We start from the raw sequence: 25,374 nt of genomic DNA on the forward strand, positions 1-25,374 counted from the left end.
CATAAGAAATATTATATAATTCTTATTGAAAAATGAAAATAAAAGCACACACAAAAAACTTGTAATATGTAGGAAAATCAGAGCTAAATTGGAAAATTATACTTGTAAATAACCATCAAAAAGAAAAAAACCCAAATGTGAAGAACCCTGAAATCAGCAACCTGACCTTACTATTTAAATAAATAGGAAAATAAGCAGAATCCGGGACTAGCAGAGTAAATGATACAAATTATTGTGGGGATAAAGAAAATGAATGGCATAAAAATAACGCAATAATTTTTTTAAAAAATAGTTAGTTCTTTGAAATATTCAGTAAACAAACCCTTGAGCTAGTGAAAGTGAAAGTTTCTCAGTCGTGTCTGACTCTTTGTGACCCACGGACTGTATAGTCCATGGAATTCTCTAGACCAGAATACTGAAGTGGGTAATCATTCCCTTCTCCAGGGGATCTTCCCCACCCAAGGATTGAACCCAAGAATCTCCTGCATCACAGGCAGATACTTTACCATCTGAGCCACAAAGGAAGCCCTACTATTCCTTAGTGGGTATGTGAATTAATCAGTGTTAGCAGTGACTGCAGCCATGAAATTAAAAGACACTTGCTCCTTGGAAGAAAGGCTATGACAAACCTAGATAGCATATTAAAGAGTAGAGACATCACTTTTCTGACAAAGGTCTGTATAGTCAAAGCTAGGTTTTTCTAGTAGTCATGTACAAATGTGAGAGTTGGACCATAAAGAAGACTGAGCACTGAAGTATTGATACTTTTAAACTGTGGTGCTGGAGAAGACTCTTGAGAATCCCTTGTACTGCAAAGAGATCAAACCAGTCAATCCTAATGGAAATCAACCCTGAATATTCATTGGAAGGACTGATGCTGAAGCTGATGCTCCAATACTTCGGCCACCTGATGCAAAGAGCCAGTTCATTGGAAAAGACCCTGCTAATAGAAAAAGACTGACCACACAAGGAGAAGAGGCGACAGACGATGAGATAATTAAGTAGCATCACTGACTCAATGGACATGAGTTTGAGCAAACTCCAGGAGATAGTGGAGAACAGAAGAGCCTGGCATGCTACCATCTATGGGATTGCAGAGTCGGAGATGACTTAGCTATTGAACAGCAACAAGGCAATTAGCAACCTCTAAAAGACTTTTTCTTTCTTTAAATGATCACTACATGTTGGTTCTATTATTTTTATTGAAAGGAAATAAACACAGTATTTCAAAGGAATGTATGCACTCTCATGTTTATTGATGCATTCCTCGCAGTTGACACCATAGGAAAACAACCTGAATGCTCACTAGGGCTTGAAAGAATAAAAAAAGACTTGACACATATACACAATGGAATACTATTTGGCCACAAAAAAGGAGGATATCCTGTCATTGGAGACAACATGGATGGACTTCTAGAACACCTAAGTGAAATAAGTCAGACAGAGAAATACAAGCACTGGATGATATCCCATATGCATCCAATTTGAAAATGTCAATTTTTTCTTCTTGTTCTTCAATTCAGAGCATCTCTAAGGAATTATAACACATATTTGATTTGAGTTGTCAGTGGAAACAAATATTTATATAGTACAGTTTGCCTTTACATTAAACTTTTCAATTTATTGGTCACATATTCATTGATATAAAGTTTCTTCCTTTTGAACACTTGAGGCCATAACAGGATGGAGCCATTTAAACTCTTCAGTAAAGATGTGTTAACATTTTTGCAGAGGCACAGACTGTGATACATGAGGGCTCAGAGGAAGGTGTTATGCCAGAAAAGTTTCTTTCATTCTGTTAGCCTTAAATCACCTTAGAGACATTTATCTGCTGTCTAAAATCCAAAGTATTACCACAGACCTTTTGAGTATTCATGTCTTTCTGGCAATTGAAAACAGTCACACATGTATCCATTTTTTTGTTTTTCAAGCAGATACTTATTCTGTACATTGTTTGTCTAAACATACTCTATGGAGATATACAGAAAATATATATAATTGTTCCTGTGCTCAGAGGAACTTTACTTTTATTTGAAAATAAGTACCAGAGTTAGTTACACCCGGTCACATCCAACTGGCTGCCATGTCCAATCATGTTATCAATTGAATGCTTGTGTTCTTCAAAATTCATCTAATGAAACCTTAAATGCCAATTTTTCCCTCTGGAACTGAGGCTTTTAGGAGGAAATTAGGCATGAGGTTGAGACCCTCATGAATCTGATTAGTGCCCTTAAAACAAAAATATATCATAAGAGTTTTCTTTCTTTTCCCAAAATGTGAGGACACAGCAAGAAATCTACCATCTGTAAAGCTGGAGTGACGCTTACCAAGAATCCAACAATGCTGGCACACTGCTTTTGAACTTACAGCCTCCAGAATGGGAGGAATAAACATTTGTTTTGCTAGCCACCCAATCTATGGTAATTTGTTATAGCAACCTAAGATAAGACAAACTATGATGCTCATTACTATCATTGTATGTACTTGACTTCTGATTATTTAAATGCCAACACGTGGCCTCCATCGTCAGAGCATATCATCTCCAATAACATCAGGGCACCCAGTTCTGTCGTGGTACATCCCCCCTTCTGCACGTGCCTACTGCAGCCAGGCCACCACTGAACATTCAACTGTGATGGGATTCCTCTCACCAGGGCATATTCTTAATGTTTAGTGATCTGCTTCTGCTATCTGAAAAGTATAATTCAATCATAGGAAGTAAATACTACTCTAGCTGTGGTTTCAAAGGGTAACAGGAAAGTTTATACCTTATTTTTGAAGCACATACAAGGAATTAGAAACCAAGGACAAAATGAAAGCTAGGTTGGGATGCAAATTTCTACTTTTTAGTATTCTGATCTAATTCATTGAGTAGGCTAATGTCATTTCTAGGGGCAATGAGCAATTTCATCATCTACTAGCAAATTTCACACTTGTTTGCTAGTATTATAATTGTATTACATTTTATGCTTTCCTAGTAACTTATTTACAAAATGGTAATACACTCTTTCTGAAATACAGAGTATATAATGAAAATCATGTGCCCCTTCCACATGCTGTTCTCCTCGGAAAGAACCAATGATTCCAATTTCTAATGAATCTTCCCAGAGATGGTTTATCTCGATATACATATGGGTGCACATACCTTTTTACTGTGAAAATATTATCCATAATATTTGTACCTTATTTTTTCACTTTATAGTATATCTTCAAGTTTGTTCTATATTCATACAAATAGAGCTGCATTGTCCATTTATTGGCTAAATACAAGGTATTTCAGTATTGCACATACATAAAGTATATTACCAGTTTTTATAGATGGACATTTAACTAGATTCCTGATGGACATTTAACTAGACTCCAATCTTTTGCCTTTAAAAGCAGTCCTTTGATGAACCTCTTTCATGTATGTATGTATATATATGTGTGTGTGGGTGCTCACATATATAATACATGATTTTCCACATATAGATACATATCCTAAAAGTGAACCTGCTATTTCAAAATGTCCATACATTTACTTTATCTAATATGGTCCAGACATTGATATCCTCTAGTAGCCACTTTTTATATTTGAAGCTTTGCTGAACAAAGCATGCATATCGAAAAGAGGCCAGAACATATATCTATGCTCTATAATTTCTTTGAAAGGAGAGGTTCTTTTTAAATAAAGAGCCTACCCCTTTCACAATCTGCCCAAGAAGTTTAGCTGGAGAACTCAATATTGAAGTGAGCTCATCACCAAATTTGTCCAAGGCTTTTGTAACCCAGAGAGTATCCTCTTCTTTAGCATCATCAATCATATTTTTTAACTGATTTATTTCTGCACTCATCAACTCAGATTTCTCTCTAAAACCTTCATTAAGCAGAGTTTCTTGGACCTAGAAATAAAGCAGAGAGGGAAGTAATATGTTTTAAATTCTCATTTTTTTCAAAGACTACATTTTGCATTTAAGAGCTTTGTCAAACTATCTTTGTTTTACTCGTAAAATTGTTCTCTCTTACTCAATCATGAAAGAAGAGTTTTGTAACAGGGACTATTTCCTGGTTTTGACAGGAACAATAAGAGAAAGTGTAGTTTACAGCCTTGCTAATATTCACACACTATTGGGTTTTGCCAGGAGGCTAAGCCTCATATGAGGACAAAAGTTATGCCTTTCAGATAAATGTTATGCATTTCAGAGGTAACCTTGGATCAAACTGCAATAATTCTCAAGATGGTGAGAATTATAGAAATCTGTTATAAGGACATCCATGTTGACAATGAGAGAATTCTCTCTATGCCACACAGTATCTTAGGTATCTATCCACCCCTGGAGACAATGCAGCAAGTTTAGAAGCTGCCGCATCCCAGTGTTTTTAAGTATGGACATTTTTTATAGTTTTATCTCAGCATAGATCTGTCTCTGGGCCTATGGCTGAGAACAGAGTTCCTGGTAATTGGCAGGGATCCTGAAAGCAAACCAGTTGCTGCTCATATTAAATATATGCTGTTGCAATATCTGTCTAATTGAGCTTCACGGAATCATTTAAAATTTCCCCAAATAGCTACTTAAACCCTATTTATAATTTCCAAGGGTTTGAAGTATCAATACTCATCCTGAAATCTCCAAAGTCTACATATATAGTAGAAATTAAAGCCTTCTTTTCTAAAAAAGGAATAATTCTAAGGGTTTTAATGAATCAGAAGCAGTAAATGGCAATGATGCTTCCTCCATGGTCTTGCTGTAAACTTCGCCCATCCCTTCCTGAGGTCCCATGGTAATGACCATCAAGCACAACTAAGGCCACAGCCTGACTTACCTTCAGCTTATGCTCCAACATCATATTCATCTCTCAGTAGGTTTTCTCTTTCCTTCTCCAGCTTCTCTGTCAGCTGGGCTATGTTTTCCTGGAAACTCTTCTGTTGTGCCTCCATCTCCTGAATCAAGTTACCACAAGATTCTTCTGGAAATCCTGATTTTCATCCTTGAAAGAGTGCTCCATGAAGACTTCTATGGCTTCCCTCTCACAGGCTGCATGCAGCTCCAGCAGCTCCTGGAGCGTGTCTGTGGCGGGGCTCAGTCGCTGGGCCATCTGCTCACTGTAGTGGTCAGCTGCCTTTTGCATGGCTGCTGAGTTCTCCAGCTGGGCCAGACATGTGACTGCATTCTACAGACAAGGAACTGATCCACTGTTGATGGTATTCACGTAGGTCACAACCAACTTTCCCAGCCCTGAAAAGGCCATCAAATTTAAGGGATAAATATCAAGCCTTTGGTCCATAAAATACAAGATTATGAGATTACATTTCTAAAGGCTCTCTCTCTCTCTCTCTCTCTCACATACACACACACACACACACACACACACACACACACACACACACACACACACACACACACACAGAGCCATATCTCCTTTTACTATCATTACCTTTGTTTTCCTACTGGCTCTTCACTTTTATGGTTCTTGGGGCTAAAAAAAATTGAAAATCTACCTGTATCCAACATATTAAGGAGTATCTTAAAAATACAGTATCCTACTAAAAACTTAAAAACAAAATACCTTACATAGGTATTCAGATAAGACAGGGTATATTGGATTTTATTTATTCCTAAATCTGAGGCTTTAAAGGTACTTTCAAAGATTTATAGGCTGGTACCAATTTTTGAACCACACAAAACTCTCAAAATATTTTTTGTTTCTCCTTGCAAAGAACTTTTATTGTATAAGGTTTCCCCTGAGAAAATGGTGTATTCTATTTTTATACTGAGATATTGATTTTTATTCTGAATAGAGAAATTTTTCAAATAAATGGAAGTCACAGATATCAGTGACAAAATTTGCAGTTTATGGGAGAGATTTATAATCCCCCAGATATTGCTCAGTTGCTCAGTCCTGTCAAACTCTTCATGACCCCATGGACTGCAGCATGCCAGGCTTCCCTGTCCTTCACCATCTCCTAGAGCTCAAACTCAAGTCCATTGAGTCAGTGATGCCATCCAACCATCTCGTCCTCTGCCATCCCCTTCTCCTGCCCTCAATCTTTCCCAGCATTAGGGTCTTTTTCAATGAGTCAGTTCTTTCCATCAGGTGGCCAAAGTATTGGAACTTCAGCTTCAGCATCATTCCTTCCAATGAATATTCAGGACTGCTTCCTTTTAGCATTAACTGGTTGAATCTCCTTGCAGTCCAAGGGATTCTCAAGAGTCTTCTCCAGCATCACAGTTCAAAAGCATGAATTCTTTGGCGCTCAGCCTTCTTTATATGATCCAGCTCTCACATCCATACATGACTATTGGAAAATCCATAGCTTTGACTATACAGACCTCTGTCAGCAAAGTAAAGTCTGTTTTTTAATATGCTGCCTATGTTTGTCACAGCTTTCCTTCCAAGGAGCAAGCATCTTTTAACTTCATGGCTGCAGTCACCATCTGCAGTGATTTTGGAGCCTAAGAAAATAAAGTCTCTCAATGTTTTCATTGTTTCACCATCTATTTGCCATGCAGTGATGGGACCAGATGCCTTGATCTTCATCTTCTGAATGCTGAGTTTCAAGTGAACTTTTTCATTCTCTTCTTTCACTTTCATCAAGAGGCTCTTTAGTTCGTCTTCACTTCCTACCATAATGGTGGTGTCATCTGCATATCTGAGGTTATTAATATTTCTCCCAGCAATGTTGATTCCAGCTTGTGCATCATCCAGCCTGGCATTTCGCATGATGTACTCTGTAAATAAGTTAAATAAGAAAGATGACAATATACAGCCTTGATGTAGTCTTTTCCCATTTTGGAACCAGTCGATTGTTCCATGTCCAGTTCTAACTGTTGCTTCTTGAACTGCATACAGATTTCTCAGAAGGCAAGAAGGTGGTCTGGTATTTCCATCTCGCCTTCATATGAGATAAGAGAATTTGTCATGCGATTATTTTAAATTAAAATTGTTTATTTATATTTAATTGAATTATTTATTTTAATTTTATTTTTATTGAATAATTTACAATATTGTGATGGTTTTTACCATATATCAACATGAATTGGCCATGAGTATACATGTCTACTCCAATCCTAACTCCCTTCCCACTTCCCTCCCCATCCTATCCCTCTGAGTCGTCTCAGAGCACCGGCTTGGGGTGCTTTGCTTTATGCATCAAACTTCCACTGGTCATCTGTTTTAAAAACGGTATTGTACACATTTCAATGCTACTCTCTCAAATCATCCAACCCTCACTTTCTCCCACTGAGTCCAAAAGTTGTTTACATCTGTGTCCCCTCTGCTGCCCTACATGTAGGATAGTCATTACTGTCTTTCTAAATTTTGCAAATATGCGTTAATATATAATATTTGTCTTTCTCTTTCTGACTTACTGCACACTGTATAATAGGTTACAGTTTCATCCACTGCATTACAACTGATTTGAGTGCATTCTTTTTATAGCTGAGTTTTTCATTCCAATCCCAAAGAAAGGTAATGCCAAAGAATGCTCAAACTACTGCACAGTTGCACTCATCTCACACACTAGTAAAGTAATGCTCAAAATTCTCCAAGCCAGGCTTCAACAATACATGAATCGTGAACTTCCACATGTTCAAGCTGGTTTTAGAAAAGGCAGAGGAACCAGAGATCAAATTGCCAACATCTGCTGGATCATGGAAAAAGCAAGAGAGTTCCAGAAAAACATCTCTTTCTGCTTTATTTACTATGCCAAAGCCTTTGACTGTGTGGATCACAATAAACTGTGGAAAATTCTGAGAGAGATGGGAATACCAGACCACCTGACCTGCCTCTTGAGAAATCTGTATGCAGGTCAGGAAGCAACAGTTAGAACTGGACATGGAACAACACACTGATTCCAACAGGGAAAGGAGTACGTCAAGGCTGTATATTGTCACCCTGCTTAGTTAACTTCTGTGCAGAGTACATCATGAGAAATGCTGGGCTGGATGAAGCACAAGTTGGAATCAAGATTGCCGGGAGAAATATCAATAACCTCAGATATGCAGATGACACCACCCTTAAGACAGAAAGTGAAGAACTAAAGAACCTCTTGATGAAAGTGAAAGAGGAAAGTGAAAAGATTGGCTTAAAGCTCAACATTCAGAAAACGAAGATCATGGTATCCAGTCCCATCACTTCATGGCAAATAGATGGGGATACAGGGGAAACAGTGGCTGACTTTATTTTTTTAGGCTCCAAAATCAGTGCAGATGCTGATTGCAGCCATGAAATTAAAAGACGCTTACTTCTTTGAAGGAAAATTATGACCAACCTAGATAGCATATTAAAAACCAGAGACATTACTTCGCCAACAAAGGTCTGTCTAGTCAAGGCTATGGTTTTTCCAGTAGTTATGTATGGATGTGAGAGTTGGACTATAAAGAAAGCTGAGCACCAAAGAATTTATGCTTTTGAACTGTGGTGTTGGAGAAGACTCTTGAGAGTCCCTTGGACTGCAAGGAGATCCAACCAGTCCATCCTCAAGGAGCTCAGTCCTGAATGTTCATTGGAAGGACTGATGTTGAAGCTGAAATTCCAATACTTTGGCCTCATCATGCAAAGAGATGACTCATTGGAAAAGACCCTGATGCTGGGAAGGATTGAGGGTGGGAGGAGAAGGGGACAACAGAGGATGAGATGGTTGAATGGCATCACCGACTCAATGGACATGTGTTTCAGTAAACTCTGGGAGTTGGTGATGGACAGGGAGTCCTGGCATGCTGTAGATCATGGGGTTGTAAAGAGTTGGACACAACTAAGTGACTGAACTGAACCGAACTGAATATTCCATTGTGTATATGTACCACAACTTCCTTATCAATTCATCTGCCAACGGACATCTAGGTTGCTTCCATGTCCTAGCTATTGTAAGCAGTGCTGCAATGAACACTGGAGTACATGCATCTCTTTCAATTCTGGTTTCTTCAATGTATATGCCTAGCAGTGGGATTTCTGGGTCATGTGGCAGATCTATTCACAGTTTTGTAAGTAATCTCCACACTGTTCTCCATAGTAGTTGTACCGGTTTGCATTCCCACCAACAGTGTAAGGGGGTTCCCTTTTCTCCACATCCTCTGCAGCAGTTATTGTTTGTAGACTTTTTCATGATGGCCATTCTGACCAGTGTGAGATGATATGTCAAAGTGGTTTTGATTTGCATTTCTCTAATGAGAGATGTTGAGAGCATCTTTTCATGTTTTTATTAGCCATGTCTATGTTTTCTTTGGAGAAATGTCTGTTTAGGTTTTTTGCTCAGGTTTTTATTGGGTTGTTCATTTTTCTGGTATTGAGCTACATGAGTAGCTTGTGTGTTTGGGAGATTAATTTTTTGTCAGTTGCTTCATTTGTTATTATTTTCTTTCATTCTGAAAGCTGTCTTTTCACCTTGCTTATAGTTTCCTTCTTTGTGCAAAAGTTTTTAACTTTAATTAGGTTCTATTTATCTTTTTTTTTCTTTGATCCACATCCTATCTTTGTTTTTATTTCCATTACTCTGGGAGGTGGGTCATAGAGAAACTTGTTGTCATTTATTCCAAGGAGTATACTGCTTATATTTTTCTGTGTCTGTGGGAGGCTCAGTTTCTAGGTCATCTTCTCACTGTAGTGGCCAGCTGCCTTCTGCACAGCTGCTGAGTTCTCCAGATGAACCAGAATCATCACTGCATTCTCCAAACTAGGTACAGCTCCACTGTTGACGGTATTCACATAGGTCGCAACCAAATTTCCCAGCCCTAAATAGGTCATCAAATTTAAGGGATAAATATCAAGTCATTGGTCCATAAAATACAAGATTATGGGATTACAATTCTAAAGTCTCTCTCTCTCTCTCTCACACACACACAAACACACAGAGCCATATCTCGTTTTACTATCATCACCTTTGTTTTCCTACTGACTCTTCACTATTACGGCTCTTCAGGCCTTGGGGCTAAAAAAATAATTGAAAATCTACCTGTATGCAACATATTAAGGAGTATCTGAAAAATATAGTATCCTACTAAAACCTTAAAAGCAAAATAGCTTACATAGGTATTCAGATGAGGCAGGGTATATCAGATTTTATTTATTCCTAATTCTGAGGCTTTACAGGTACTTTCAAAGATTTATAGGCTGGTACTGATTTTTGAACCACACAAAACTCTCAAAATATTTTTTGTTTTCACCTTGCAAAGAACTTTTATTGTATAAGGTTTCCCCTGAGAAAATGGCATATTCTGTTTTTATACTGAGATAGTGATTTTTGTTCTGAATCGGGAAATTTTTCAGATAAATGGAAATCACAGACATCAGTGACAAATATGCAGTTTATGGGAGAGATTTATAATCCCCCAAATAAGATAATTATAAAATTTGCACATTTTTTATGGAGTGCCCAAATTCCGTATAAAATCAAACAGAAATACTGAAAAACACATTATATAAAATATCTCCAGTATATTGCTACTCATAATAATAGGAAAAAAAGGCTTACAATTTCCAGTGACGGGGACTCCCTCTCTGAGTGTCTTGGTTTTTGCATTGGTGAAGATGTAAGAACAGAATTCTTTTGTTTGTTCCTGGAATTTAGGATTCAGTTGGTTTTCAGACGCATTCTCAATATCAGCTAGGAGTTTTTTGTCATTTGTTGGTCGATCAAAGACAAAACACTTCCTTGTTGGAAAGAATTCCCTGATGCACTCTCTGCATAAATTTGATGTTTGTATGTTCATACTCTTGCCTAAGGGACAGAGAAACAGAGATTAAAGCAGAGGCAGTCTTGCAGCAAGAGAGGCAAACATGTTCATGACAGATTTGTGTATTCTTGTTGACTTTTATGGTAATAACTCCTTTAAAACAGACATGCAGTACTTCTTTGCTCATCAGACTTACACCAATGATATAACCGGAGAGAAATTTGGGGAGATGTCTAATCCAGTAAAAGAAACCTATGGCTAGCATCTCCAGAACTGAACATGGTAGAATGTTTCTTTATTAGATGTTTGCTGTACTAATGGTTAAAAGAATAAAAGGTCAAATATAAATGTTTGCTCTGCTTAGTCTTATGTGAGAATTGATCGGTGGGACCAAAAAGAAGAGCCACAAACAGGATACTGGACAATATCAGAAATGTTAGGAATGACATTTGATTATTGAAGGAGAATTATTTTGATGTTAAAATTATTTGTACAAAGCTACATATTTTTAGCAAAAACCTCTGAAAAGTAAGTGTAACTAAACTGATATTTTAAGATATCACCATTAATCTGTAAACTCTTTTTGATAAAGGATTATGTTTGATTTGACAGTGGTTCTCTTATGTCTAGTCAATTTCTCAATAATTTTTTGAAAAATTATAAATAGAAATATGAAAGCAAGAAATATGGAGATTAGAATTAATATTCCTCTCAGGTTTCAGTGTACATCACTATGAATATAATCCTTTACACTAACAAGTTGGTGGTAGTCGTTTAGTCACTAAGTTATGCCTGACTCTTACAACCCCATGAATTGTAGCCCACGAGGCTCCTCTGTCCATGGGATTCTCCGGGCAACAATACTGGAGTGGGTTGCCATTTCCTTCTCCAGGGGATCTTCCCGACCCAGGAATTGAACCTGGGTCTCCTGCTTTGCAGACAGATTCTTTAGCAACTGAGCTACGAAGGAAGCCCTTAAACTAACATACTATTTGCAAATTATATAATGAAAAGGTAAGTGGGAATTAAAAGAAGCTGTGATTTGAAAATGAAGTGATCATTATGATAATTATCAGAAATATTGAAAAGTCATAGATTAAAAGCACACTCCAGGTTTATTTAGAACATAAAGTCATTTTATAGATGATATAAGTATATAAGAATTAGAACAATTTATCCCTTTTTGAGAAGAATAACATGTAACAGTGTGATTTTTTTTCTCACTACACAGACTTTTCTTTGTAATTTCTCATATTGCAATTATCTAGTATATTGTTTTCCCTACTAGAGAAAAGCAGAAACTAATATAGGAGCACAAGTGTCTGACTTCAGAAGGATTTAGCACTGAATGTAATCTTGGTGCTAAATTAAAAATTGTATAAAGAAAAAATTGGCCTTTTAATAATTTAACTCATACTTTTCTTAAGTAAACTTAAAATTCAGTCCCTAGAGCTTTGCAACCCACTATCTAATCACCATTTCTACAGATGTTAATCTCAAATATAAATGCGACCCTAGAGATGATGGAAAGTACTTAGTAGATCCCACACTCTATTCAAACACCCACTGCCCAGGCCATGCCCTATAACCTTTAGTCAGCTTCAAGGCATTGTCCAGGTATTGATCTTCTGTGATAGGATGACCATTTAACTTTAGCTCCAGGGTGAAATCCCGTACAGCCCATATAAAGTCTGGAAAGAAAGCCACAAATTCTGTGCAATCTTCTTCTCCATCAGGGCTGGGAGAGGACTTGGCTTTGATTAGTTGTGTGAGCTCTGTCACATAACTAGGACTTGATTAAGGAAAAGAAATTCCTTACTCACAATTCCCACATTCCTAATAAAAATTAAAAACTTTCTCTTTAGTTCTGAGTCCCCTTTGCACCATTAAAGACAACTTTGTGGCAGGGAAGGAAATGTGATTCCATCTCCATCCCCATAAACTCAGTGAAGCTTGATAGTTCAGTTCCTAGAAGGATACTGCAGGTGCTCCAGGGCCTGGTTGTTGATGGTGCTCATACTGTTATAGATAACGGTGCTGCACAGAAGCACGGCCAAAGCAAAGATCCATGAGTCATTCTTGGAATCACCCTAGAGAGCACATTAAAACAATAGATTTAAGAGTTTACTTGTAAATTAGAAATGTATTCATAGACTTATTCTATCATGTCCTTATTTATTATTTCAGTTAGCCTAATCACCATGCCAAGAAATTGTTTGAAGACAGACATACTGGCTTTGACAATTACAAAGGCATTTCCTGTGATTACAATAGTGAGTGAAGTGAAGTCGCTCAGTCGTGTCTGACTCTTTGTGACCCCACGGACTGTAGCCTACCAGGCTCCTCCATCCATTGGATTTTCCAGGCAAGAATACTGGAGTGGATTGCCATTTCTTTCTCCAGGAGATCTTCCTGACCCAGGGATTGACTCCAGGTCTCCTGCATTGTAGGTAGATGAGTTACCCTTTGAGCCACCATATTTTCAAATAAAAGAGGATTCTTCATAAGTATTTCTTTGTCCTCAATTAGAGGAAATAAAATAACAATACCGATGTATAATTAGTTATTCTTTGATGAATGTTAGAACATAGTCATTATGCACACATGTATTAATCATAAGTGATATAAAATAAACATAGTTGGCATAACTGGGTATTTAAATTATATCCAAACAATAAATAAGCTACTGCACATTTCCCAATATTCTCAGATTTAAAAATTCAGCAAGTTTGAGTTAAGATGATAGAATTGGAATAGTAGGACCTGGGGTTTACTTCTTCCAACACGCACACTGAGAATAAATCTACAAGCGGACCTATTCACACAGAGCATGTGCTGAACACTAGTAGAGGACCTCATACATCTAAAAGAACAAGAAAAGTTTTCCACATAACTGGGTAGGATCTTTAAGAAAAGGAAGAAAAGAAAGGAAATGGGAGGGGACCAACATCCTGGTGGGGAGCTGATGGAAAAGAGAGGTTACCATACCCAAGGAAGCTTCCTCACTAGTGGCAAGATCAGTTGAAAAAGTAGGGGAGTTTGGGGGCTATTGAGTAAAGTGCAGATGGTGGTCTGTGGCAGGCAGAACAGAGAGAGAGTTATACAGGTGGTCCATGCCACAGCCGTGTGTGCTCCAGCCTGAGACGTGTTTCTGCCAATGGTGGGGTGGACTGGGTGTTGAAGCGTGGGGTTTGGAGCACGAACCTGGGAAAAGGACTGCTGCAGGCTGCACGGAGACAGCCTGAGGGGATGGGAGTGAGGAGCTCCACAGGCAGGAATACTCTTCCTCTAAATGCTCTTAGAGGAAGCACAGACTGCCATGGGAGCAAGGTGCCACTGTTGAGTAGCACACAGAGGGCAGGGCCACCATCATGGCCTCTCTCCCCAAACTCCAGCCCCTGATGCTTGGGGCACTTGGAGGACTCCTGTCAGAGCAAGTGTGTGTGCCCCAGTCATTGCTGCCTTGTCCCACTTACAACTGAGTGAGCATATGTTCCTGGTCCGTAGCAACCTCTTGCCCCTCCCTCCTTAGTGAACAAATGTGGTCTAGTCAGTAGCTGCCTTCACCCCCCTCTCTCCTGGGTGGTGTTGAAACCAAAGCTGAGCCCCAGGGGCTGTGGGGCTAAGGAAGAAGAACTAAAACTTCTTTTTATAGCTGCAGAAGCCAAGGGTTAAACCCGCATGAATGGCTTAGAAAAAGTGCCTATAGAACATCTGAATGGACAGTGAGTGCTCCCACAACTGAGATGGGTCTCGCTTTAGTGACTGTGGACTGGGGACCCTTCAACATGGCCCTGTCCTCCAGAGGGATAAGACCTAGTTCTTCCCACCAGAGGGCAGACCCCAGTCCCTCTCAACAGGAAGATCACTTAAGCCCCTGGATTAAACTCATCCACCCAGGGACAGATACCAGAAGCAAGAAGAACTAAGACCCTGCACCCTGCAAAACAAGACCACAAGCAGAGTAAGTGAGACAAAACAGTGATTACAGAGGTTAGATTACAGAGATTAGGTTACAGAGATTACAGAGAAATACCATGCAGACAAAATAAAGAAAGAAAGTGAAAGTGAAGTCCCTCAGTCGTGTCCGACTCTTTACAACCCCATGGACTGTAGCCTACCAGGTTCCTCCATCCATGGAATTCTCCAGGCAAGAGTACTGGAGTGGGTTGCCATTTCATCCTCCAGGGGATCTTCCCGACCTAAGGATCAAACCCAGGTCTCCCACATTGCAGGCAGACACTTTACCATCTGAGCCACCAGGGAAGCCCAGTGCAGACAAAGGAGCAAGGTAAAAACCTACAAGACCAAATAAATGAAGAAGAGACTGGCAATCTACTTCCAAAAGAATGACTTCCCTGGAAGCTCAGACAGTCAAAAAATCTGCCTGTAATGCAGGAGGCCCCCTTTCAATCCCTACGTTAGGAAGGTCCCCTGGAGAAGGGAATGGCTACTCACTCCAGTATTCTTGCTTGGAGAATCACATGGACAGAGGAGCCTGGTGGGCTGTCCATGGGGTCACAAAGTTGAACGAGACTGAGCAACTAACACTTTCACTTTCAAAGACAGAAAAGATGATTCAAGAAAAATAAAGGAGGCATTAATTGAGAAGATAAAAGAAATTTTTAATAAAGATGTAGAAGAAGTAAAGAACAAACAGTGATGAATAATAAAATAACTGAAATTTTAAAATATATACTAGTAGGAATCAATAACAGAATAACAAGAGCAAAAGAATGAATAAGTGACCTGGAAGACAAATGGTGGAAATCTCTGCTGTTAAAACAAGATAAAGAAAAGAAATGAAAAGAAATGAGGAAAGTCTCAGAGATCTCTGGGGCAACATTAAATGTATGAATATTCTAACAATAGGGATCTCAGGAAAAGAGAAAAGGTATGAGAAAATATTCAAAGAGATTTTAGTTGAATTCTCTAATAAGAGAAAGGAATTTTCACCCAAGTCCTGGAAATGCATAAAGTTCCATATAGGATAAGTTCAACAAGAGACATACTGAGACATATATTAAACAAACTAACAAAAATTAAATACAAGTAAAAATATTAAAATCACCAAGGGGAAAGCAACAAATAACACACAAGGGAATCTCCATAATGTTATCAACGGATTTTTCAGCAGAGACTCAGAAAGCAAGAAGGAAATGGCATGATATATTTAAAGTGATGAAAGGGAAGAATGTACAACCAAGAATATTATACCTAACAAGGTTCTCATTCAGATTTAATGAAGAAATCAAAAGCTTTACAGACAAGCAAAGCTAAGAGAATTCAATGCCACCAAACCAGCTTTGCAACAAATGCTAAAGGAACTTCTCTATGTGGGAAACACAAGAGAAAAGGGAAAAAAGGAAGCAAAGAAAAAAGACCAACCCAAAACAAACCCAAAACAATTAAGAAAATGTTATCAAAAACATATATATTGATAATTACATTAAATGAAAATGCATTAAATGCTCCAACCAAATGATATAGACTGGATGACTGCATACTCAAACAAAGCCTGTATAGATACCATCTACGAGACCCACTTCAGACCTAGAGAAACATACAGACTGAAAGTGAGGCGATGTAAAAAGACATTTCTTGTAAATAGAGATCAAAAGAAAGCTGAATACTCATATCCAACAAAGTAGACTTTAAAATAAAGACTGTTATGCAAAATAATGAATGATACTACATAATGATCAAGGGATTCAATCCAAGAAAAAGATAGAACAATTGTAAACATATATACACCAACACAGGAGCACCTCAATACATAAGGCAAAGGCTAAAATCCTAAAAAGGGGAAATCAACAGTAACATAATAATAGTGGGGGGCTTAAATACTCCACATACACCAATGGAAAAATCATCCAAACAAAAAATCAAGAGGGAAATGCAAACCTAAGATGACAGACCTGAGCCTAATAGACCTAAGATGGTCTATTAGGTCAGATAGACTTAATTGATATTTATAGACCATTCAGTCCAAAGGACAAGGATACACTCTCTTCTCAAGTACATGTACGACATTCTCCATATTATAGATCAAATGTTGCATCACAAATCAAACCTCAGTAAATTTAAGAAAGGTGGAATCATATCCTGCATCTTGTCCAACCACAACACTAAGAGATGAGTAATTATCAATAATCAGAGGGAAAGAAACTGTAAAGAACACAAATGCATGGTGGCTAAATACTTAATAATGCATTACTAAATAATCAATGGATCACTGAAGAAACCAAACAGGAAGCCAAAAAAGTGCTTAGAGACAAATGACAAAATCATGATGATCCAAAAGTTTTGGAGTGCAGTGAAAGCAGTTCTAAGAGGGAGGTTTTACCAATACAATCTTACCTTGAGAAACAAGAAAAATCTAAAGTAAACAGCCTGTCATAACACCTAAAATAACTAGAGAAAAAAACAAAACCCAAAGTTAGAAGGAAATAAATCACAAAGATCAGAGCGGAAATAAATCACAAAGATCGGAGCAGAAATAAAGACAAAAATACAATGGCAAAGATCAATGAAACCAAAAGCTGGCTCTCTGAGAAGATAAACAAAATTGATAAACCTTTAGCAAGACTCCTCAGGAAAAAAGGGAGAAGATCCAAATCAATAAAACTAGAAAGGAAAAAATAAGACATTCCAATGGACACTACAGAAACACAAAGGATCACAAAAGATTACTACAAGCAACTATATGCCAATAAAATGGATAATCTAAAAGAAAAGGACAAAGTCTAAGAAAACTACAACTTTCTAAGACTGAACCAGGAAGAGACAGAGAATATTAATAGACCAAGCACAAGTACTGAAATGAAAATTTTGATTAACTATCTTTTAACAAGCAAAAGTCCAGGACCAGATGGCTTCACAGGTGAATTCTATCAAACATTTAGAGAAGAGTTAACATCTACTCTTCTGAAACTCTTTCAAAAAACTGCACAGAAGGAGTACTCCCAAGCTCATTCTATGAGCCATCACCACCCTGATACCAAAACCAAACAAAGATATCACATAAAAGAAAAACACATACAAACATCACTGATGAACATAAATGCAAAATCAATAAAGTACTAGTATACTGAATCCAACAACACATTAAAAGATCATACACCGTGATTAAGCAGTTTTGAATTCTTAATCCAAGAATTCAAGGATTTTTCAATATTTGTAAATCAATGTGTTACACCACATCAACAAACTGAAGAATAAAAACCATATGATCATCTCAATAGATGCAAGAAACAAAGCTTTTGACAAAATTCACCAACAATTTATGATAAAAAAGATAGAAAGTGGACAATAGAGGAAACCTACCTCAGTATAATAATGGCCATTTATGATAAACCCAAAGCAAATATCATTCTCAATGGTGAAAGACTGAAATCATTTCCTCTAAGATTAGGAGCAAGGCAAAGATGTCCACTATTGCCACTATTATGCAACGCAGTTTTGGAAGGCTTAAGAGAAGGAAAAGAAAGAAAACGAAACCAAATTGGAAAGAAGTAAAATTGTCACTGTTTGCAGATAATATGATACTACACATGGAAAACCCTAAAGACACTACCAGAAAACTCCTTTAGGTCATCAATTTTTTTCCTGGAAAATTCCAGAATACAAAATTAATACACAGATATCTCTTGTGTTCCTATTCCTACACACTTACAATGAAAAATAACCTAGTGTAATTATGGGAACAACCCCATTTCCCATTGCATCAAAAACATAAAATAGTGAGGAATAAACCTATCCAATGAGGCAAAACATCTGTACTCATAAAACTATAAGATACAAATGAAGGAAATAAAACATGACACAGATGGACTGGTATAATGTGTTCTTGGATTGGAAGAATGAATATTGTTAAAATGAGCATAATACCTGACACAATCTACAAATTCAATATAATTTTTATCAAATTACCAATGACATTTTTCACAGAATCACAACAAAAAATGTTCAAATTTGTGTGAAGACACAGACCCTGAACAGCCAGAGCAATCTTAAGAAAGAAAAATGGAGCTGGAGAAATCAGGTTTCCTGGCTTCAGACTATACTATCAAGCTACAGTCATCAAAACAGTGTGATACTGGCACAAAAAATAGAAATATAGATCAGTGGAACAGGACGGAAAACCCAGAAATAAAGCCATGCTCCTATGGTCAATTTATCTGTGACAAAGGAGGCAATACTGCACAATGATGGAAAGACAATCTCTTCAACAAATGGTGCAGGGAAAACTGGAGAGCTACATGGAAAAAATGAAATTAGATTATTTTTCAACACCATACACACACACACAAAGCTCAAAATGGATTAAAGACCTAAATATGAGCAGGACACTATAAAACTCCTAGAGGGAAACATAGGCAGAACAATCTCTGAGATAAATTGCAACAATATCTTTGTTGATCCATCTCCCAGAATAGTGGAAATAAAAACAAAAATAAACAAATGGGACCTACTTAAGCTCAAAATATTTGGCACAGCAAAGTAAACCATAAAAAGATGAAAAGACCACCCATAGATTCAGAGAAAATATTTGCAAATGATGTGACCAACAAGGGATTAGTCTCCAAAATTTATAATCAGCTCATAACACTTAACAGCATCAAAACAAACAATCCAATCAAAAATGAGCAGAAGACCTACATAGACATTTCTCCAAAGAAGACATACAGATGGCCAAGAGGCACATGAAGAGATATTCAACACTGCTAGTTATTAGAGAAATGCAAATCAAAAATACAAAGAGATATCATGTCATACCAGTCAGAGTAGCTACCATCAAGAAATCCTCAAATTATAAATGCTAAAGAGGGTGTGGAGAGAAGAGAACCCTCTTACACAGTTGGTGGGAAGATAAATTTGTACAGCCTCTCCAACTGTATGGAAGTTGCTTAAAAAGCTAAACATAGAGCTACCATATGACCCTGCAATCCCACTCTTGGGCATATACCTGGAGAAAAATATGATCTGAAAGGACACATACTCCCCAATGTTCACTGTAGTGTGTTCACAATGGCCAAGACATGGAAACAACCTAAATGTCCATCAAGAGAGGACTGGATAAAGAAGACGTGGTACATATGTACAATGGAATATTCAGTCAGTTCAGTCTCTTGGTCGTGTCCGACTCTTTGTGACCCCATGAATCGCAGCACACCAGGCCTCCCTGCCCATCACCAACTCCCAGAGTTCACTCAGATTCATGTCCATTGAGTCAGTGATGCCATCCAGCCATCTCATCCTCTGTCGTCCCCTTCTCCTCCTGCCCTCAATCCCTCCCAGCATCAAAGTCTTTTTCCAATGAGTCAACTCTTCGCATGAGGTGGCCAAAGTACTGGAGCTTCAGCTTTAGCATCATTCCCTCCAAAGAAAACCCAGGGGTGATCTCCTTCAGAATGGACTGTTTGGATCTCCTTGCAGTCCAAGGGACTCTCAAGAGTCTTCTCCAACACCACAGTTCAAAAGCATCAATTCTTCCGCAATCTGCTATCTTCACTGTCCAAATCTCACATCCATAAATGACTACTGGAAAAACCATAGCCTTGACTAGACGGACCTTAGTCGGCAAAGTAAAGTCTCTGCTTTTGAATATGCTATCTAGGTTGGTCATAACTTTCCTTCCAAGGAGTAAGCTTCTTTTAATTTCATGGCTGCAGTCACCATCTGCAGTGAGTTTGGAGCCCCCAAAAATAAAGTTTGACACTGTTTCCACTGTTTCCCCATCTATTTCCCATGAAGTGATGGGACCGGACGCCATGATCTTTATTTTCTGAATGTTGAGCTTTAAGCCCACTTTTTCACTCTCCTCTTTCACTTTCATCAAGAGGCTTTTAGCTCCTCTTCACTTTCTTCCATAAGGGTGGTGTCATCTGCATATCTGAGGTTATTTCTATTTCTCCCAGGAATCTTGATTCCAGCTTGTGTTTCTTCCAGTCCCGCGTTTCTCATGATGTACTCTGCATAGAAGTTAAATAAGCAGGGTGACAATATACAGCCTTGATGTACTCCTTTTGCTATTTGGAACCAATCTGTTGTTCCATGTCCAGTTCTAACTGTTGCTTCCTGACTTGCACACAGATTTCTCAAGAGGCACGTCAGGTGGTCTGGTATTCCCATCTCTCTCAGAATCTTCCACAGTTTATTATTGTGATCCACACAGTCAAAGGCTTTGGCATAGTCAATAAAGCAGAAATAGATGTTTTTCTGGATCTCTCTTGCTTTTTCCATGATCCAGCAGATGTTGGCAATTTGATCTCTGGTTCCTCTGCTTTTTCTAAAACAAGCTTGAACATCAGGAAGTTCACAGTTCATGTATTGCTGGAACCTGGCTTGAAGAATTTTGAGCATTACTTTACTAGCATGTGAGATGAGTGCAATTGTGCGGTAGTTTGAGCATTCTTTGGCATTGCCTTTCTTTGGGATTGCAATGAAAACTGACCTTTTCCAGTCCCGTGGCCACTGCTGAGTTTTCCAAATGTGCTGGCATATTTAGTGCAGCACTTTCACAGTATCATCTTTCAGGATTTGAAATAGCTCAACTGAAATTCTATCACCTGCACTAGCTTTGTTCATAGTGATGCTTTCTAAGGCCCACTTGACTTCACATTCCAGGATGTCTGGCCCTAGATGAGTGATCATACCATCATGATTATCTGGGTCGTGAAGATCTTTTTTGTGTAGTTCTTCTGTGTATTCTTGCCACCTCTTCTTAATATCTTCTGCTTCTGTTAGGTCCATACCATTTCTGTCCTTTATCAAGCCCATCTTTGAGTGAAATGTTCCCTTGGTATCTCTAATTGTCTTGAAGAGATCTCTAATCTTTCCCATTCTGTTGTTTTCCTCTATTTTTTTGCATTGATCACTGAGGAAGGCTTTCTTATCTCTCTTGCTATTCTTTGGAACTCTACATTCAGATGCTTATATCTTTCCTTTTCACCTCTCTTCTTTTCACAGCTATTTGTAAGGCCTCCCCAGACAGCCATTTTGCCTTTTTGCATTTCTTTTCCATGGGGATGGTCTTGATCCCTCTCTCTTGTACAATGTTGCAAATATTACCCAGCTATTAAAAGAATGAAACAATGTTATTTGTAGATATATGGATGGCCCTATAGATTGTCATACTGAGTGAAGTAAATCAGACATAGAAGGAAAAATATCATATGATATCTCTGATATGTGAAATCTAAAAGGAAATTATACAAATTAACTCAGAAAAGAGAAAGAGACTCACAGACTTAGAGAACAAACTTATGGTTGCCAGGAGGAAGAACAGTTGGAAAAGATAGTTTAAAAAGTTTGGATGGGATAAACACAGATTTAAAATTGATAACCAACAAGGGCCTACTGTATAGCACATGAAACTCTGCTCAACGTTATGTGGCAGCTTGGATGGGAGGTCATTTGGGGGATTCCTTTGCTGTTCATCTGAAACTATCACCACATTGTTTGTTAACTGGCTATACCCCATTACAAAATTAAAAGTTTAATAAAAAGTAAACACACGATTTCCAACTCCTCTTGGGCAGAAATGGAAAACTACATAAATTTAGATATCATATTCAAATAATTATCAAAGTAAGGCAAATAAAAGACATAATTTATTTCATCCACTAGCACAAAGCTAAAATAACAAAACTTCATCTTAAAATATTTCTAGTAGAACAAACACTGACTTTTTGTCAGGCATTACATTTAAGTGCATCTTCTTCCTCTCTCCAACCTGTTTCTTTTTCAATCACACTTTATTAAATCTGACAGCACACATGTGGTCTTGTCAACTAGACTAAAGACATTTTGAAAGCATGACCATTAATTTGGTCACTGATGTCTACAGCACTGAGCCCAAAGGCTTGGAACTAAGCTATATGGTACTTATTTACTAAATTTAATCAAATCATCCACCAAGTGCCAATAAATAAAAAGTTTTATCTAACATTTTTACCTAATGTCTTTACATCCTGGAAATGAAGTCAAGTGGGCCTTAGAAAGCATCACTACGAACAAAGCTAATGGAGGTTATGGAATTCCAGTAGAGCTATTTCAAACCCTGAAAGATGATGCTGTGAAAGTGCTGCATTCAATATGCCAGCAAATTTGGAAAACTCAGCAATGGCTACAGGACTGGAAAAGGTCATGTTTTCATTCCAATCCCAAGGAAAGGCAATGCCAAAGAATGCTCAAACTATCGCACAATTGCACTCATTTCACATGCTAGTAAAGTAATGCTCAAAATTCTCCAAGCCAGGCTTCAACAATACATGAACCGTGAACTTCCACATGTTCAAGCTGGTTTTAGAAAAGGCAGAGGAACCAGAGATCAAATTGCCAACATCCGCTGGATCATGGAAAAAGCAAGGGAGTTCCAGACAAACATCTCTTTCTGCTTTATTGACTATGCCAAAGCCTTTGTGTGGATCATAAAAACTGTGGAAAATTCTGAGAGAGATGGGAATACCAGACCACCTGACCTGCCTCTTGAGAAATCTGTATGCAGGTCAGGAAGCAACAGTTAGAACTGGACATGGAACAACAGACTGGTTTCAAATAGGAAAAGGAGTACGTCAAGGCTGTATATTGTCACCTTGCTTATTTAAATTCTATGCAGAGTACATCATGAGGAACGCTGGGCTGGATGAAGCACAAGCTGGAATCAAGACTGCGGGGAGAAATATCGATAACCTCAGATATGCAGATGACACCACCCTTATAGCAGAAAGTGAAGAGGAACTAAAAAGCCTCTTGATGAAAGTGAAAGGGGAGAGTGAAAAAGTTGTCTTAAAGCTCAACATTCAGAAAACGAAGATCATGGCATCCGGTCCCATCACTTCATGGGTAATAAATGGGGAAACACTGGAAACAGTGTCAGACTTCATTTTTTGGGACTCCAAAATCACTGCAGATTGAGACTGCAGCCATGAAATTAAAAGATGCTTGTACCCTGGAAGAAAAGTTATGACCAACCTAGACAGCATATTGAAAAGCAGAGACATTACTTTGCCAGCAAACATCCGTCTAGTCAAGGCTATGGTTTTTCCAGTGGTCATGTATGGATGTGAGAGTTGGACTGTGAAGAAAGCTGAGTGCTGAAGAATTGATGTTCTTCAACTGTGGTGTTGGGGAAGACTCCTGAGAGTCCCTTGAACTGCAAGGAGATCTAAGCAGTCCATTCTAAACGAGATCAGCCCTGTGTGTTCTTTGGAAGGAATGATGCTAAAGCTGAAACTCCAGTACTTTGGCTGCCTCATGGGAAGAGTTGACTCATGGGAAAAGACTCTGATGCTGGAAGGGATTGGGGGCAGGAGGAGAGGGGACAACATAGGATGAGATGGCTGGATGGCATCACTGACTTGATGGACATGAATCTGAGTGAACTCTGGGAGTTGGTGATGGACAGGGAGACCTGGAGTGCTGCAATTCATGGGGTCGCAAAGAGTCGGACATGACTGAGCAACTGAACTGAACTGAACTGAACACCTATATGGACTTTGACTATCTTTGTTTCATAATCACCTGCCTGACCCTAGACTAGAATTGCATGGGGCAAGGATTTTATCCACTTTTTTCACTTCTGGCCACTGAGGACTTAAAACAATGCCCAGGACATGTTAAGTACTCCACAAAAATGAGACATAAGCTTGTCTCAGAACTCCTAGAGCCAATGCCTGCATGTCCCATCCTGCCTCTTCTCACCCCCAAAATGTTAGTGTTCTCACGCCTCCACCATATGTCCTTTGCTTTCTCAGTCTTTCATTTGATGCATCACATGTGTTGAGCGCATTCTAAGTCTCTTCAGTTGTGTCCGACTCTGTGTGACCCTGTAGAGTGTGTAGCCCGACGGGTTCCTCTGTCCATGAGATACTGGAATGGGTTGCCATACCCCTCCCCAGGGGATCTTCCTGACCCAGGGATTGAACTCTTGTCTCCTGCATTGGGAATCAGGTTGTTTACCACATAGGAAGCCCTTATGCACCACAGGGACATCGCTAATACACGAACAATTCTGTTGTCTAACAAATCCTGCCTATTTGTCTGGACATTCATGGCCTCATTATGGGTTCTGAAATGAGGTTTCAAGACAGTCTTCACTGCTATGCTACTGAAAATCTGTTTCCGAACTGGACTCAGGTGATGACTCAGTGTTCACCCTCCTATGATGCCAGCTTCTCCATTTTATTGGCCTCCTCTTAACATGGACACAAATAAGGAAAAGGAAGTGCTGCATGATGGCAAATAGGAATATAGATTTCTCTTCTCAGCCTTCTCATAAATTCTGCTTGTGAATGCCTGCTTGATCTTCTAGAGGCAGATAAAAATGTATAGTTTATAGAAGTTACATTAATTCTGCAATGTATGGAGTTTAGTTTATTTACTGATATAGCTTATAATCTGGTATAGAAACTCATGCCACAAAACTAGAAAGGGAGTTAGTTTTGTTTAGCTTTAATTTTCTTATTTTTAAATGATTAACAAAGAAACCACTACTAGGTTTTGAATGCAGAGTTATTCTTTTCTACCATGAAGTTTAACTGATAAGAATGCATTTGGTTTACTCCTTTGTTGCAGTGCAGTATGGGAACTACAGAGTGAATTTACATAAATACTCCACTTAATATGCTTGAGTCTCACGCGGTCCCCTATGAAGCTGCATTATGAGTAAAAAACTACTACTTATCAGCACTTGCCTAACTGTGGAAGGAGGCATTCT

General features: G+C 38.4%; 1 pseudogene; it reads right to left on the bottom strand.

The window, feature by feature from the left end:
* On the bottom strand, window positions 4,868-24,710 carry LOC108635619 (annotated as a pseudogene).

The sequence above is a fragment of the Capra hircus genome, chromosome 3 (assembly GCF_001704415.2).
Source record: "Capra hircus breed San Clemente chromosome 3, ASM170441v1, whole genome shotgun sequence".
Taxonomy (NCBI): Eukaryota; Metazoa; Chordata; class Mammalia; order Artiodactyla; family Bovidae; genus Capra; species Capra hircus.